This window comes from Zonotrichia albicollis, chromosome 2, assembly GCF_047830755.1.
Source record: "Zonotrichia albicollis isolate bZonAlb1 chromosome 2, bZonAlb1.hap1, whole genome shotgun sequence".
Taxonomy (NCBI): domain Eukaryota; kingdom Metazoa; phylum Chordata; class Aves; order Passeriformes; family Passerellidae; genus Zonotrichia; species Zonotrichia albicollis.
In genome coordinates this window covers 101,584,780-101,601,880 of record NC_133820.1, presented here as the reverse complement: position 1 = coordinate 101,601,880, position 17,101 = coordinate 101,584,780, and the positions used below count along the sequence as shown (strand labels likewise).

General features: G+C 40.5%; 1 long non-coding RNA gene across 1 annotated transcript in view; it reads right to left on the bottom strand.

Annotated features, from left to right (window-relative positions):
* Window positions 1-11,444: 11,444 nt before the first annotated feature.
* The window catches only part of LOC141728252 (uncharacterized), a 59,467-nt gene continuing 53,810 nt past the window's right edge, over window positions 11,445-17,101 (bottom strand). The window contains exons 3-5 of the long non-coding RNA XR_012579130.1: window positions 15,399-15,477; window positions 12,242-12,421; window positions 11,445-11,794 (exon numbers count right to left, since the gene is read on the bottom strand). This is a non-coding gene — a long non-coding RNA (uncharacterized LOC141728252). The remainder of the gene's footprint in view (window positions 11,795-12,241; window positions 12,422-15,398; window positions 15,478-17,101) is intronic.

The following is a 17,101-nucleotide window of genomic DNA, read 5'->3' as shown; positions in this document are numbered from 1 at the left end:
CTGAGAGATAAAGAGGATGTGAGCCAAACAACACAATTTGCAAAACTCTTCTGCTCTTTGAACACATGCATGGAGAGAAACGCTGCTCCTCAGTTGCCATGCATCACTGGGGAAGGACTCTGAGAGCACACACCAAACCTGGTAGCCCTGCAAAGCACATGCCTCAGGGAAAGAGTCCTAATTCAGCTTACTGTAATGTACCACAGTTTATTGTCACCATTCAGATCACAACATTTAGATTTGTGGCTCTCAATAATGTCTGCAACAGGTGCAAAACTGAACTGGGAGCAGGTAACAAAGAGATCTCTAAGAGCATATTGTGAGGAAATAAGTCCTAGGAAAAACATTATTGCTAAATATGTAGCTTTACTGTATATCCAAGGATACCTAAAACTTATCTCTGATTCTGAAAACATATTTGGATTAAAATAATATAGAGCTAAATTAATACTATTGATATGAATAATCATCATAGTACGAAAAGGCAGAAATACCTCTGTTCTAAATTTATTCATCTGCCTTTGAAAAGAGTCATGCACCCTTATTAAATCAAATGTATTATGTTTTCTCATCAATTTTGCATCTCATTTTTGCCCATTTGTTCTTTTTAAGAAAAATTCTGACATTTCAAATCATGTAGTTCACTACATTGTTAAAAATGCTTATAAATTACCTACGATATATCCACTGATGATGGATGACATGCAGACATTAGACAAGAAAACTATTTTCATTCTTTGTATAAAGAAGTCACTGTACAAAGTATTTTTAACAGGCATTGTCTGGTTTTAAACAGATCTTAAGATAAGTCTTCATTAAAAATACTGTAGCAATTAAAGACCCTACTATGTTGAGAAGAACTTAGCAGAACTGTAAAACTAATATTGAAAAGATGGTAAAATTGAAGTTTCAGTCCCATACATAGCCTAAACTGTTATTCTCAACTGCAATGAGCCTGTTCCTTAAAAAGGATGAGGCTGTTCCTTAGCTAACCAATTGAACACATCTTCCAAACAACGCGTGCCTAGCACAAAATGCCATTTCCTTCAATTTAAATAAAGGGTTCCAGGCTACTTTGTATCAGACAGATATGGCACACTAGCTGAGCACATGGTTTTCTCCATTTCTTCATGATGCTTGTTGACAGCACAGCACTTTACCTGCCTTGGCTGTTGCATTGATTTCATGAGCCCCTCTTCCAACATACTTGCATTCAACTTATTTCTGTTGAACCCTTTTAAGTATCCTCTTCCCCTTCTCCCCCCATCCATTTCCTATAATATATTAAATATATATACTCTGAGCCTGTGAACTCTGATAATGTGCCTTGGTCAGTCATACAAGTTAAATGAAGTATGAATAGAAGGTAAGTGGAAGGTAATAGGATGGAATTAATGTCGTTTTGGAGGATCTCCATTTCCAGACATCAAACCTGTGCTTTAGTCTCTAATGCCCTGAAAATAAAAGGTCGTGGATGGACATAAATGTTATACTACTGCTTAAGACAAATACATCAGGAAGACATAGTACTGCTAAATACTTTATTCATTTATTTAATAGATAAAACAATTCAACTGTTTCTCTACTCTGGAAAAGCCATACAATGCATCCCATCTGATCCTGATTTATTGGTACTCATCTTCCCCAATATGTGTGGAGTCCTTTTGGCAGGGGCTGGCATTCTCTCATCTGTTGTGTCCTGATGCACATCTGCTCAGAAGTGTCACATGTAGGTCAGGCACAGCCAGAGCCACAGACAAATAGTACAAAGGCAGATGGTTACCAACTGCACTATGGGCAAGATGTTGGCTAAACAAGGTAATCACTTGCTTTGCTCTCAAATATATTCTTCATTTCAATACAGATTTTTCCACCATCTTTTGAAAGATGGTGGCAAACTCCTGACAAAGATTTCTCTATGGCATGCTGCAGCTTATAATTGCCAACAACCTTTGTTATTTGCTAGAGCTTTAGCAGTATCATACAGTTTAGTTATAAATTGTTCACATATCACTCTTCAGAGAGGTCATAAAGGGGGCCATTTTTGGAAAAGAACGACAGGAAGGAATCCTTCCATCCTGATCCCTAGTATAAATGTTAAACCCATCACTGACACCTAATCTAAAATGAATAATATTCTAGCACTACCGCTGCTGGAGTTCATCTCTCTGTTACTTCCCATGTTTTATTATCTTGACAGCTTTTTCTTCATGGCAACATGATAGTTTACCTCAAAATGTTGAATCATGATTTTAAATTTAGAATCAGAGTCAATAACCTGAATATGAAGGTTGTTTTATATCAATTAGGATGCTGCTTGAGGTTTTGGTATTTTGGGACTGATTTCCAGTGCCTACGTGATATGTTTAACAATACTAATGATGAACTGATAATTATAGCTTGGGCTATTGTGTGATGTCTAAAATGTGATGGGTGTTTACTCTGTAAACCTCGAGAACAATTCTGTATCAACTAGTGATTATTTAGCTTCATGAAAGACTACTACAATTAAATCATCAATCATATGTGAAGATTAATGCTAGTTTCCTGGTCATTGTCCTTTTTTCCAGTCATCTGTATTGAGTGTATAAACTGGTAGAAAAGAATTTTCCCTAGCCCTTATAAAAAGAGCTTCCGTTGTGTTGATATGCAATGAAATGTGCTATTGAAATAATATTTCAGAATAATATTTACAGGCATTTCTGTTCTGTACACATACATTGATTGTGTTCATCTGCACTGTGCAGACATGCACATTTCTTGTTGGCTAGTGATGATAGCAATCATAATAGTGATGCTTATACGGCCCTTCTGTGTGAGGCATGTTGGTATCTCTGGGAGAAAAGTGCCATAGAAGTCGGTGATGTATTGTTACATCATATAGGTTACTCTGTTCTGTGATGTAGTAACATTCTAGAACAACAATGTTGTCAAAACTCTTGCTATATGATGCTATTACAACGATAACTATACCTCCAATGATTTTAAAAAAATTAGGCTTAGATACAGTAACACTTTGAATTTTTTTACACTTTTTTTTGTTTAAATGGATAGAACCTGAAGTGTACAGACAAGTCAGGATTGTATGAGAAGAAACCATTAGATTATACCATAATTTATGTGTTCATTTATTTTCCCATTCTGAGCATGAATGATTGGACTCAAGCCTTACATTTTCAGATTTCAAAGCCATGTAATGACAAGAGGCACAGCTCAGTCAAAATTCCTATTTACTTCACTGCCATTTTGCCTCTGTAACATCTGTGGGATCTGTGCCCCATACCAATTCCAGTTTCTTTGATGTAATAAGTACTATCTGCCATTTTTGCACCAGTACTAAGTGCCAGGAGATGTGCTATTTAGTTGTCATGATCAGGACTACATCTAACTGTGTTGCTCAAGAAAAGCTGCCTTCCTACTTTGCCTCGGTGCACAGCTACCCCTACATAAAAAATCCTTTAACAAAAATATCCTATTCAGTGGAGTACCCCAAATTGGTAAACACTAGTTGAAGAGATTCCTATCTGCTTTGTGAGTGCCGCTGTTAGCTGCCAGGATTTGTAAATGCAGCAAATGTTATTTTCAATACGTTTCAGTCACATTGTGAAATCAGTTATTTTGTGAAATGGCTGTTTTATAATATGACTGTGACATCTACGGTATTGGACTCTCTCAAGAAGAGACAAACTGACAGGATACATACCGAGAAAACTGAAAGGTCTGTGTACAGCTCCAGATTTGCTGAAGAATTAAAATGATTGAAAAACTATTCATACTCCCTTTCTTTTGGCAGCTTATTCACAATGATGACACACCCAATATGTAAAGTTGTTTCAGTTGAGACGGACACAACATGACACTCCAGTTCATGCAGCAGAATTTTATTGAGCAAAGCTCCTTTTCATAGGGTTTTCAAAAAACCCGTGCAGTTGATCCTGACTGGCTAAATTTGGTTCCACCCAGCTCACTGGCCAGTAGCTGCCTGTGTCCATGCTTGTCAAGGACTGGCTGGTGTTGCTTGAATTTAAATCTCCCTGGCTTCTCACTGCCTTCCTCCCAGGGATGTCTACTTCTTTCCCTTGATGGCATGGACTGGTAGAGTTATAATGAGGGTTTATCTATGACTGTGAGGCCTCCAGGTCAGCTGTTAGCCACCACATAAAGTCAAACGGCTTCTGCTTAATGAGCTCAGAGACAGAGGGGAAAAGCATTGACGTCATTGAAATCATTGAAGGATTTTGGCATTTGATTTCAATGGGTGAGAAATCAGTCAGTGATTTCTAAGGGACACAGAGGATCACAAGCTACATGGGACTGCAAACTACACTTGGGATGATTGGATGTTGCATGCACAGTTGCACAGTTATGAGACAGAGCATGGAGAACTCCAGTGACATGCAGGAAACCTTGCAATGTAAGAACAAAGAAGGCAATACATAACTTAGGAAAAGTGCACAGAAATGATCTAGTTTCCACATACTTAATGGGAAATACTAATTTTTTTCACTGTACTTGCACAAATGGCTGTATGTTCTGTCTGCAGCAGAGGCACAAAGACAATTGCATGCCAGGTGCATGCCTCTAAGATCCTGACAAACCAACTGTCCAGACTGGGCCCCTTGTTGGAAGGTGCCACCAGGTTCATTTAGCTGTTAAGTACCAGGATGTCATCCTGACACAGCATCAAGGTGTGGTCAAAGACACTCCTGTCTCCACCCATTTACATACAGATTTCACCTGTGACTCAGAAGGATATTCCAGGAAGAACAGACCCCATTTACAATTTTCTCCAAGGACATTAAGAGAGGAGCTGGCTTTCTATGCCTGGTGTGTGGTCTGAGGGTGTGTTAACTGGGGACAGCAGACTCTGCATCAAACCTGCTGTGGAAAAGTTGGAATGGAGTAACAGTTCACTAAATTGTCAGTGCCTCTCCTTCTAGATGCAAGCAAGTAGATTAACAGCTGTGCTTGTGCAGTGCTTTGAAATCTACAGATTAAATTTAGTGCCTAAAGTCATGTGCAGTGCTAAATACTTTTATTGTCTTCTGAAATTAGAAACACCTTTGAAACAATTTCAAACCCTTCTCCTGCATAGTCAAATAAAGGAAATTAATCTTGGCCACAATTAACTTTCTATCCTCATTTCTCAACCTGCTCCATCTGCTACTTCATTTGACCTGCTCCTACACTTCACTGATCAAATGCAGTTGCAAGCTTATCCATCATCTTACAGCATAATGAAGTGTAAACCTTTTCTGAATCAACCTGTCATGTCAGCCATAATTTGAAGTTCAAAAGATTGCATCCAAGACCATTTTAAGCTTTAATCACAACCATGCTGAATGATGGGCTACTTTCCATTAGCAAATGTGACTCCCCTTTGCTGCTCAACATTCTCAATGAGTCCAGAAATTCTATAGTTTTAATAAACATTTGGAACTGATCAAAAATAATAAAAAACCCAATCAACAACTACAAAAAACCACCCCACAACAAAAACAAATAATTTCTCTTAAATGACCTTGTTCAATAGCTTAATGTCTAGATTCCTATTTGAGGTGAATACAAGAAAAAATATGATAGCAAAATTATCTCAGAGACCTGAAAGCACATGCTGGAAGCAAAGGCACAAAACTATGATTATATATGGGGTATGGCCTGTATCCTTCAGTTTTGCCTCATATCATCTGTTGTTACATTAAGACTAGTTCAAAACAGCCTGCAAAAAAGCAATCATGCACCATTTCATGCATAAGACTGAAGTAATCAAGCAGCAATATAACACTGATACTCTAAAGCCAAAACCTGACATCATTGGTTTTCAATACTGTTGTCAGATAATATTAATAGTAACTGAATCCAGCGTCTGGTTCTCAGGAAGGAAAACCAATCTTTCTCCACTAGTCCCCATATCCACAATATGTAATATTAAATTCAGAATGGCCAAGCTGTAAAACGCCTTACAAAGGTCAAGGAGCAGGGAGAACCTTGAGGAACACAGGGAAAGCTAGAGAAGAACAAAAAAAATCAGTGTTCTACCAACTCACAAAGGTGAAGAGCAACGAGGATCAAAGCAATTCAACAGCCTTGCTCATCACTAAACCAGGTTAATTAAGACTAGATATTTATCACAATTTTAATAAGGGATTAGAAATGCAGGCTGCACTTTCAAAGAACAGTGTAAACAACATTTAGATAAGTGGAATCATTCAAATTGGTAACACCCAATGAAATACACACTGGCAAACTTGCAGATCTTGCTGGAGCAATTTGGGTTTCTCTATCAGTTGTCTTCAAGAGGTTATGGGATGCCTTAGAGAAGGGCAAAGTGGCAACATGGCATACATTTTTAGAAGGTGGAGAGCAGTCTGCGAGGAACTAGAGCTCAAGGAATGTAACCTCAGTGTGTAGAACAAGTTATGGAGCAAAATTATTAAGCAAACACCGCTGAAGCACCCAAAGGATAATGCAGTGATTGAAACCTGGCAATCCTGAGTTATTGAGAAGAATCGTGTCAAACCAAACTCCAAAGTAATCTTTTTGTCAGATCTGCCTGCCCTGTATGGCTGCCCTGAGGGCACCATGGCAGGTCAGACACTGCAGTTCAGACAACAAATTCACCTGGCCACTCATTGTCCACTTAGCCAAGAGGTCTCCAGCTTCCACCCACTGTAACAGCAGCTTAGATATCTAGCTCATGGGTGGACATGTACATTGAAGGAAAAACATGCTTAGAGTTGGTTTTGGTTTTGTCAAACATGGATGCGTCAGTAGGGGTTTACCACAGATTTTGTTATGTTAAGAGATTGTAGAATAGAAATGAAAAACAATTTTTTGTGCCATTCATAGACAACAGCTTACTGGGAAGGGATGCAAGTAATTTGGAGGACAGGGATAACATTTTAAATTATTTTGACAAGCTGCAGAAGTGATCCAAGGTCTGCAGAGTGTTCAGTAAAAAGAAATTCAAAAAGCTTCCTTTAGTCATAAGATGTGAATACAGAAATGCACACTGAAGAACTAACAGCAAATCACCATTAGAGTGGAAAATATTCAGCAATTGCTGTGATTCACAAGCTAAAAATGTGTGTGTGATTGTGCTGCAGAAAAGACAACTCCCATTCTTGGATTCATTGGCAGGAATGTCATGTGCAAGACACCAGAAGTATCTAACATTCTCTGATCCGTAAGGATAAGTTTCCTGCTAGAGTGTTACTTTATCCAGGGCTGATAACCACACTTTAAAGAAAGACATGACAAGCTGCAGAGAGAGTGGAGGAGAAAAATAAGTATGACAGGAAAACTAAAAAATATTATTTCTGTATAAATTAGAGAATTTTGCTGTGTTTACTGTGGGGAAGACCCAGGGGCAGGGGCCCATACAAGCCCTCCAGCTTATCAGGTTATAATGAGAGGGAGGGAGATCAAACTTCCTCTGTCTGCTGAGGGCAGTACACAATATAATTGGCTCCATTTCTGTCAGTGAGATGTGTTTAAATCCTGGAGACTTTTATGAGAGATTTTTAGTAACAGGTTTGACAAAAAGGGATGGTTAACACAGCATCAAAGCAACAGAAGGTGGATCCACAGCTTTTCTGTGGGGAGGTGCTAGAAATGGCAAAACTGCCTCACCACAACATCCCCCGACTACAGGGAATCGTAAAGAAACTTTAAGGAGTTGAGGAAGTGGATGACAAGTGGCTGAGAAGATCTTGAATGGGCTGGGCAAAGGGCAGCAGAAGAATAGCCCTGGCTTTGTGGCCTTCCTCTAGAGGCAGGAGACAGGCATTTCCCACAGCCCACTGAAACCCCACCATGGAACTCACTTGAGACATAAAATCTTGTGTTTCTGTGGCTGTTGATTGAATATAATATGTAAATGGCCTGTTCATTTTTTGTCTAGCTGCAAAGGTGGAGTGATGGTGGTTTTATTATAGCACGAGTGCTCTTCAGTAAGGTAGTTAATGAGCTGTCAAGACTTCTGTAATAAACTTCTCTGTCAGAGTTGTAAGTGATAACTTACTGAGAATGAGGCATACTTTTAGTCATTGCTCAGAAATGTGCTTTACCAGTTTTGAGAAATAAACCTCATCTTTTTCAAGAGTCTCAGTAAAAGCAAGCTGTGAGACTTTCCTAGAGCAACAGGGTAGGGTTCTTTTGATATAAATGCAATTACTCATTTTTGCTTATGGTGGAAATATGTGTGCTGTAGAGTTGCAAAACAGCGGAGGAAATTGAGAAATTCTGCCTCATCAGTACCATTACTTCTGCCTCATGACATTTCTCTTTCCTCATGTGTGCTCTTCCTGAGAAGACAATGAATCCTGGCCACCAGTAACTGAGAGCACACAGAGCTCCAGAAGAGACATTATGGTGCTTTACAGCAGAGCAGAATTGCCTGTCTTGACATTTCCTGATTTTAAAAAATGTCAATTTTTATTTGCCACCCCTGATCCTTTCCTTCCAACATACATTATTCAGAGATGTGCTCAAAGGGGCCAGGAGAAGAGATTAAGGTATTTGTTGTAAATAATTTGTCTGAAAGCATATTTCCTTTTGCAAATGGTGTGCACACTGTTTACAATCCATGACTTTTATAACTGTTTAAAGTTTTACAGCTTGGATATACTTCAGCTGATTTTCTTCCTAAGCTTTCTGCTGCCTTTCCAATTTTCATATCTTCTGTCTGGTCAGAGAAATCACATGCTTGTATTTTTTTGTCCACAAGCTGATCAGGCTTCATGGTTGGGAAAATTCCCTTTCCCAGTTTCTGATTATGCTCAGGTGCTTACTACTATTCCTGAAATGTGCCTGCAAATAAGAAAAGTTCATTTTGAGGGAAGCTGCCAGTGCCTTTTTTGAATATTCACACAGGTTCGAAAAGGGATTTTAGATTCTGCTTACCTCTTGCAAAACACGGAAAGTTTCCTGCATTAGCGCTCATGAATCAGCAAATACAAAAAGGCGAAATATTCCAACAAAACTGTGTTACACCCAGCAGCGTGAGAGCAGTACCCTCCACCTGTCTCCCAGCTCCCGTGTTGGCACACCGATGGCTGCACTGCTAACCTGGGCATCTTCCCTCTCAGTTGATGGGAACCCTTATGGTTACCGCCTGCATTTTACTTGGGAGGAATGTCGGAATACTTCTGCTGGCTCTCCCACTTCCTTCCCTCCTGGAGAATGACCGAGGGACTGCGGTGTTTTGCTTATGACCTCTGGTGGTAAAAGAGAGACTCTACAACTCCTTTATTTGCAACAAAAACAATCGTGAAAAAATCAGGTAGCCTTGTTTCCTATCAAGAGTTAGGGTGTGGCTTAGCTGGGCAGTATTTCTTATCAAGCACTGAATTTTCCTTAAGTACATCCTTGCATGATATTGAGTCAATTGAATGAATGTTGTCACACAAACTGTGTCATTGGCATAGACGCGATAGGGGACACGGGACGTGTCCTTTCCTGTTTCTCCAGTGCTTGCTCTCCAGGAGTGTCCTTGCTGCTTGATGATGTATTTTATGGCATCTCCTTCTCTAAATTAATGTACAAAATTATATATATACACTTTATTTAACACTGAATATTTTGCTTGTAAAATTAAATTTCTTTCTCACTTCTCTAGCACTTTACACCAGATAGATTGTGAGCCTGTTTGCACCCATACAAATCTGAAGGCAGGGCAGGATCTGGACAGAGTTTGTTTAACCAATCTACAGAACCACAGTCAAGTGTGTACATACAAACTGTGCATTAGCTGAGTATATATAAATATTAACTACATATTACTGAGGAGGATGTTGTGGAAAATGGAAATCAAATAACATACAGACATTTGCATAAGAAAGGCAGTGCTGGATACAGGCCAAGATATCTGAAACCTAATCTTGTCTTCAGACAGCTGGCAACTCAAAGCAGCTACCAAACCATTTTCCTGCTCTGTACCAGCCCTAGATGTTGCCCCCATCATTTGCTTGTGCTATAGAGGTGGATCCTCATGTGTCTGTTGTCCAGTGGATTAAGCCTCAAGCTCTACTTGAGGGAAAAAAGAAGGACAGCTTTTCCCCAGCACCTCAAGCTGCCACCTCTTTGAGGGGCAGTTATGCAAAATTTCACATCAATGAAGTTTCTCAGTGACTGAGAAGGGAACAAAGTAGGGCTCCGTCTCCCTTCCAGCCCTTAAATCGCATGGGAAAACTCAGGACAGGTTTTTTTGCTAGAATCAAACAAGGCTCTCCTAAACCACAAGCAAAAATTAGCTGCCTTTTCCCAAACACTCAGCAGCACAGCAAAATCCTTTCTCTGCAAAGTTTGACATGGAAGGTTAAGAACTAATGACACTGAGGGAAAGGGATGAACTGCAGGAGTGAGCATTTCCCCTGCAGAGGCCTGCAAAGAAATTGGGTCACAGCAGTGAGCCTGACAGCAGGACTTCACCCTGCCAAAGCATCTCTGCCTACTTTTAGCCCTGTGTACAAGTAGATCCTGCTAGTTTGCCCTTAGTTTTAAGCCCATTGACTTCACTGGGACCTTTCCTTTGCTTAAATCTCTTCATTTCTATGAGCTAGGTCAGCAAAACCAGCTATTTGCAAAGGCTATTTGTAGCTATCTGTCTGTATTAATGAGGCTAGATGTTTTTGAAGTAGCTTTTTCAGAAGTTACTTTACAAATCTGTATCTTACATTATCTGTGCTCTGGGAAATTGATTTTAGTGGAATGAGGTATCATGTGTCTGTTCCTGTGGCAGCCACAGGAACAATCACACTTTCTTCTCTGAAAAGTCAGGAATATACAATTTATTATAAGGCTAAGAAATTAAGTTGCATTTGTGAAGAGTTTCATAACAGATAGAAAAATCCTCCCAACAAATGGATATAAAGTCTCCATCATCTCTCAGACATTTCATTGAAGACACTCCAACTCAAAAGTCACTTTGGCAGCAAATTGAAACACCCATGCCCCAGCTTCAGCACCTTTTCACCGGGTGCTGTGAAATGAGAGAAGGGGATCTTCATCCCAGACTCATGCCAGACCACTACATCCCACCTTGTCTTACTTGGAAGTGCCTGTCTCTGGCCATCCTGTGACCACAAAGAAAGGTGAGGATTGGAATGAAACGTTTACCAGGCTCTTCAGTTACGTGCATGAAGTTTTGGAGCATGGACTGATGGTTCTACACTGGCTGCAGAGGGGGAGACATCCTGGAGGGCTCAGAAATGGGCTCTGTTAAATGTGGCATGGTGGGGAGGGGTGGTGGAGGATTTGACAACTTGCCCAAGTGCACACAGGCTATCTGGGTGGCAGCCAGGTATGAGTGCTTGGCTTCACTGCCCTTGTCCTTGCTCACCCATTGAGGTGTGAAACAGGCAGCTGTGATCTGACAGCTCTTTTCAGAAGTGTCAGTGAGAAAGTAGAATGAAAAAAAGCCATCAGAAGAGTAGACATGTCAAGCCAAATGCTCCTCTTTCCCCTGGCCAGAACTTCCAAAGCCAAGATATTCACTGTAGAGGAAGTTTACTGTGTTTGTGTTAGACCTCTGAAATCTTCTACAGCATCATCACCCCACTAGAGCTTGGTGCCAGGAGATTCACAAACTTTGTATGTTTAAAGTACCTGTAATGAGATGGAAGGTAGCTCCTCCTTCCTCCTGGGCACACACCACATCATCCTACAAGGTGCAGGAGCACAATTGGTCACCTCAGCTTCACAGGTGCATTGCTCAGCAGCCCGAGGGTGTTGTAACACCAAGAGAAGCTGTGTCCCCTGTGCCACCACAGCCATATGGTTTCAAAAGCTCCACCTAAAGATGAACAATATAGAGAAATAAAAATGCAGAAAATCTTTTGGTATTGCTGAATTCAGATTTGACACCTGAAAAGACTTTTTAGGCATGAGAAAGGGAGGAGTGGAAAAATAGCTCATTTTCCATCTTTATGTGCAATATAGGAGACATGGGAAAATTCTCAGACTCAGAGACCATCAGCAGGTGTTAGGTATTCACCAGACAGCAAGAGGAATGGAGCCAATTTTAGCAAGGAACAGCTGACGCCCCTGTGCCAGGCTGCAGGCCATGGGCTGGGAGACAGGCAGCAAGCTCAATTAGAAAACAAACTAAATGGCCAATAAATGTACATGGGCCATGCCACAGCCCTCACAAGCCTAACACCATCTCAGCACAGGAAGCACAAAAAGGGCACAAGGGAGACAAAAGACAAGGGCAAAGAAGAGAAGGGGGAGAGAAGCACACCTCTCCCAGCAGAAAGCAGCTTTCCTCTTCTGTGTATGCCTTCACTATCTTAATGCACAGAGCTTGCGGCCAGGCGATTAGATCGCTCTCTCCCCCTTGCCATTTGTATGTCACTTCTCTGCTTATCTTGGATCTTCCCCAGGGCAGGGAGTCTATCTTCATGTGCACAGCCTAGCTGCACTGCAATGCAGAGGTTAAGGAAAATACGAAAGCACTCACAGAGAGAAAACAACATAAAGAGGTTTTTTTGGTGAACAGTGGAAAAAAATAAATGATAGTGTCTGAACTTGTTACATTTAACTGCACAAACATATTGAAAGTCTGCTGCCCTCTGTGCCTTTATTATTCCCATGCACCTATCCCCCTAACCTCACTTACCCTGCACAGCTAAGTATGGTGCCCTTTTACTGGAAATAAGCCCTGTCCCTGTCAGCGTTGAGAAGATCACTGTAATGCTTGCTGTAGGGGAAAAAGAGAGGAAAATCGGTGCCTGATGTGCTAGCAGACAGTAAAACTCAAGGGTCATAGGAAGCCACAAATCTGCCAGAGATGATTAATTCAGTAGAGAATGTAGAAGTCTAAAGTTTTTCTGTTTTCTTTATACTGTCAAATTTCTTTTTATTTGATACAAGGGACAATAACAGATTAGGAGTGATGTCTGGAAGGAGAGGTCCCAGGGCACAGGAGACACTGGGATACTGAGCTGTTGCAGGGCAGCTTGCCAGCAGTCAGGACCTATTTGAGTATGGGGGACACATACCTGCCTGACATGTCAAAACTCTGTCCCATCTGTGACACGGCATGTTAGGTGATGCAAGATGTGGGCAGCCTTTGCCTGATCAGACAGGAACCATTTGTGGTGCTGCCTCCTCACCTCCAAATTCATGGCTTTACCTCTGTCTTTGGAACAGCTGAGAGATGAGTTGTGTGAGACCTGACTGTGTGAGCGGGAGTGGACAACTACTCGAAACGTAAGAAAATCTTCAAGAAGCAAATCTTAAGAATCACACAGTCCATGGGTTTTCTTAGCAGCAGCAGCAGCAGCAGCATTTGTTAAGAAGGAAGAACCTAAATGTTTGGATCAAAATTATTTCTTAGCTCTTTTTCCCTTTCTAAGAATGGATTAGCCTCCATCACACTGCACACACAACTGGTGCCCTCTCACTTTCCAAATCTATATTTTCTCCATTTCACAGCTTAAAAAAATACATGTATCCCCCTTTTACTATCAAGCCCCTATGCAGCTCTGTCCCTGATCTTTTGATCTTCTCTTCCTATCACTTTGTCCTGATAATGCCTTTGGCATCCTTTCACTCTCCATTTCCCATTCTCATTCCACTGCCCTCCCTTTTGCAGCTTTCCATGCATGAAATGACCTCCAGAAAAAGATTTTTACGTTCTCATTCTTTCCTGTCAAAAAGCTCACATCTGTCATGCACCTGACAAGTAGTGCAGTAATATGATAACAATAATATGCTAGATCTTCAAGATAACCATGATGGACATACCTGTGTATCTGTATGGATATGTATATATATGTGTGTGTGTCTCTATATGTATATGCATTCATATATGCATATATATGTAAATATACATTCCAGTATATGAATGCAGGAGACCTGTCAAGAGCTTGCAACCAAATAGACACAGAACATTCTTCTTCTTCCTTATTCTCTTTTCTTTGTCTCAGGTTTTACATTGCTTCTTCATTTTCTCAGTAAACTTTTTAAAATAGGGACTCTATTTCCATCACTGGAGAGTACTTAAAAGGGAACTAAAACAGACTATAAAAAGCCAGTAGAGGGGTTTCAAGATTTACAACTTCTGCAGTTTGCCATCCTACAATTGTTAGGCTCATAAGCTTTTGCTACATTCCTTCTCCTTTCCAAAATCCCAAGTGTGGTCATGTCCAGGCATGCTGGGGTAGTCCTTTCACATGCTAACCTCTGAGTTCCATCTAGGTGCTGTCTAGAGGACTGTCTTTAGACTGACCTAATCTGTTCAGGGAAAACACTGATAAGACGCACAGACATACAGAGGAACAGTGCTCAAACTTATGGTCTGGCCCTGTTTAATTTACTTGTGCAAACATGCTCATATTACATCCGTTCCCTAGCAAATGCTTTTTCTTGTCCTTGCTTTTTCTGGACAAGCTCTCACAGCACTCAGCTGTGCAAAGAGACTGAGAGCTTCCCATCCCACTGTGTCCAGCGGAACCTGCAGAAAGGGCTGTGCTGAGAAGACTTGTGTAACTCAAAATTCTGCACAGGACACTGCTTGTACCTTGTCCAAATGGACTAAGAAGGCATTCTCAAGCACATGAGGCCAAGGTCCCAAAACAGCCAACAGTAGTATCCTTTAAAGACAGATTCTGTCTGATACACACCATTTGTCAACACATTACTTGAATGCATTCAAACACAAACAGGAACAGAGGCATGTGGTCAGAATGGTGTTTATAACAAAAGCAGCTGAAGTGATGACTCCCATTCTTCTGCCCCTTCTTCCCCACACTCTTTCCTCAGCCTGGGTACTGTCTGCCACCTGCCTTGGGCAAAAGAGCTGCCAGAAGAGAGGCGCTCAGAACTGTCTTACAATTTTGCTTTTGAGTGTGTTCAAATATGGTCACAACAGTATTTTATAATGGACAATCAGATTGCAAAGAATTTTTGGCACACTGAACTACACACTGTCAGAATAAGCTTCAGGACTCTGGGTGTGCATTGGGTAGGAAAATGATTAGCTGAGAAGTGACCTCTGATGAAGTGTATCAAGACCATGGATCTAAACCTCCCTGAATCTTTGCCTCTGAACTGTTGTGCGTGGGCTGGTTCTGGTGCCTCATTTCTCCTGACTATAACTGACAAATTCACTGATCTTCAAAGCAGGAGAAACTGCTGTGACTGACAAGTTTGACCTCTTCTACTCTGCCCACCACAGAGTTTCACCATAAAAAACATGCCCAGGAGGTAATTCTGTAATTGCTATTTGTGGTTATCCATGCAAGGCAGATCTGGTGTGTCATTTTTTTGCACAAAGTTTCATCTGGGATGGGAAGAATTTGGCGCTTTGGTACATTTAACTCATCAAACATGCATTTATCTTTGATTTCCCAAAGACTGCCTGTAAATTTTTCCCCTGGGAAGGAAAGACATACCTGTGATACCTAGTGCCTGACACATCCTTAGCAGGGATCAGCTGGAGCTCACCACAGTCTTGCATTCACACATTTCCCTCTGTAGGAAAAAAAAAAAAAAAAAAAAAAAAAGGTGGAGAAAGCAGGGTTATTGGATTCCAGGGCAAAAATGAGAGCACATGATTTTGAGACTCTACAAGACTTTCTTATCAAGATAAAGCTATCGCAACTTTGGCTTGTGAATTACATTGCAGTGTAATCAAGGAGGCTGAAATAGTGGGGATTTTGGAAGATTACCCTGTATGCACCTTGATGAAAAAAATCTGCCCCATGCCTTGTGCTTCCTCAGAAGGGAAGCCCAGGAGTCTGAGCTCAAAGATTCCCCTGTGACTGGGGAACAGAAAGCAGGACCAAGTCACACACTGCCTCTGCTCTGCAGTTTGGATGCAACTCTTCCTGTTTCCAGCTCATTCATTTATTACTTACCATGATTGATTTCTGTGGTTATTTTTTCAGTGATGCATCAATAACTGAATATAATCCAGCTATTTGTCTGATCTATAGTCTAATACATGGGAAAAGTCTTTACTGTTATGAAAGCTTAACAGGCTTAGAGCATTGTTTATCAAAGTGGGGAGAAAATTAATGTCAGATTGGATGTGGAATTTGTTGGGGGAAAAAAAGACTGAGCTCTCCATTTATGAAAACTGAAATCCTAAAATTGGTATTACTCATTTCATCTGAATAACGAAGCAGTAATGACCATGGCACAGGCTACTGCAGGCAATTAATGATCAGCTCTCAGAGTTGATGGCCTGTGAGGAAGTTAAGGGACATTAACCTCTGCTGGCTATTAGTCATTCAGATATTGCCAACTGCTGACTCTATTGTAGATTCCTTCCATTTTTAAAATAGAGAACTTAAAATTTACACTAAAACATCCACATTGACATGACTGTAATTGAAACACATCTCTCTAAAAATGGCAAGAAATAAGGTCAGTGCTGTGATTGGCCAAAGACCTCTTGAGGATGTCTTGGCTTCTGTTTGAGTCTGGATGGCAAATTAAAAAAGGTGAGAAGGCAACTCCACATTCTTCCTGTTCTCCTGGATTCAAGGGCATCCCCTCTCTGGGAACTGATTATTCACATCCACCAGCAATATGTGTCCTAAGAAGAAACAAGGAGGGGAAAAGTGTGTGTTTTCCTTTACTTGTGCATGAGTTTCAGCCCTCTGGGAAGGGAACAAAGAAATATTAGAAGAATGGAAGATACTTGGGAGGTTTTTATATATGTGTGCATATATATATACACACACACATACACAAAAATGAAAGAATGTATCTGATATCAAAAAACAAAGTGTTTAAATATTTTTTTTGTAAAGAGGCCTTACAAGGTATATTTATTTTGGCCTTTCTTTGAATGAGAAATAATTAACAGAAAACACCTGATCTTCCTGTCATTCAATATTTTGCAGCCTGCTTTATGATGCAGTTAAATAGTTTTGCCCCCAGTACCATTTCAAACTGCAAGCCCAGATGTTAGACACAACTTTTTAGCATAAAGAAGCATAAAAGGCCACAAATCCCCCAGATCTTCAACAATGAGTCTAAAATAGGTTAAGGGTAAACAGTGAGAAGAAGGAACCATAATAATTATTGGTTTTATTTCAATGGCAGAATTTATTAATTTTACTTTTTGTTCTTGTTTGTCCTGTGGTAA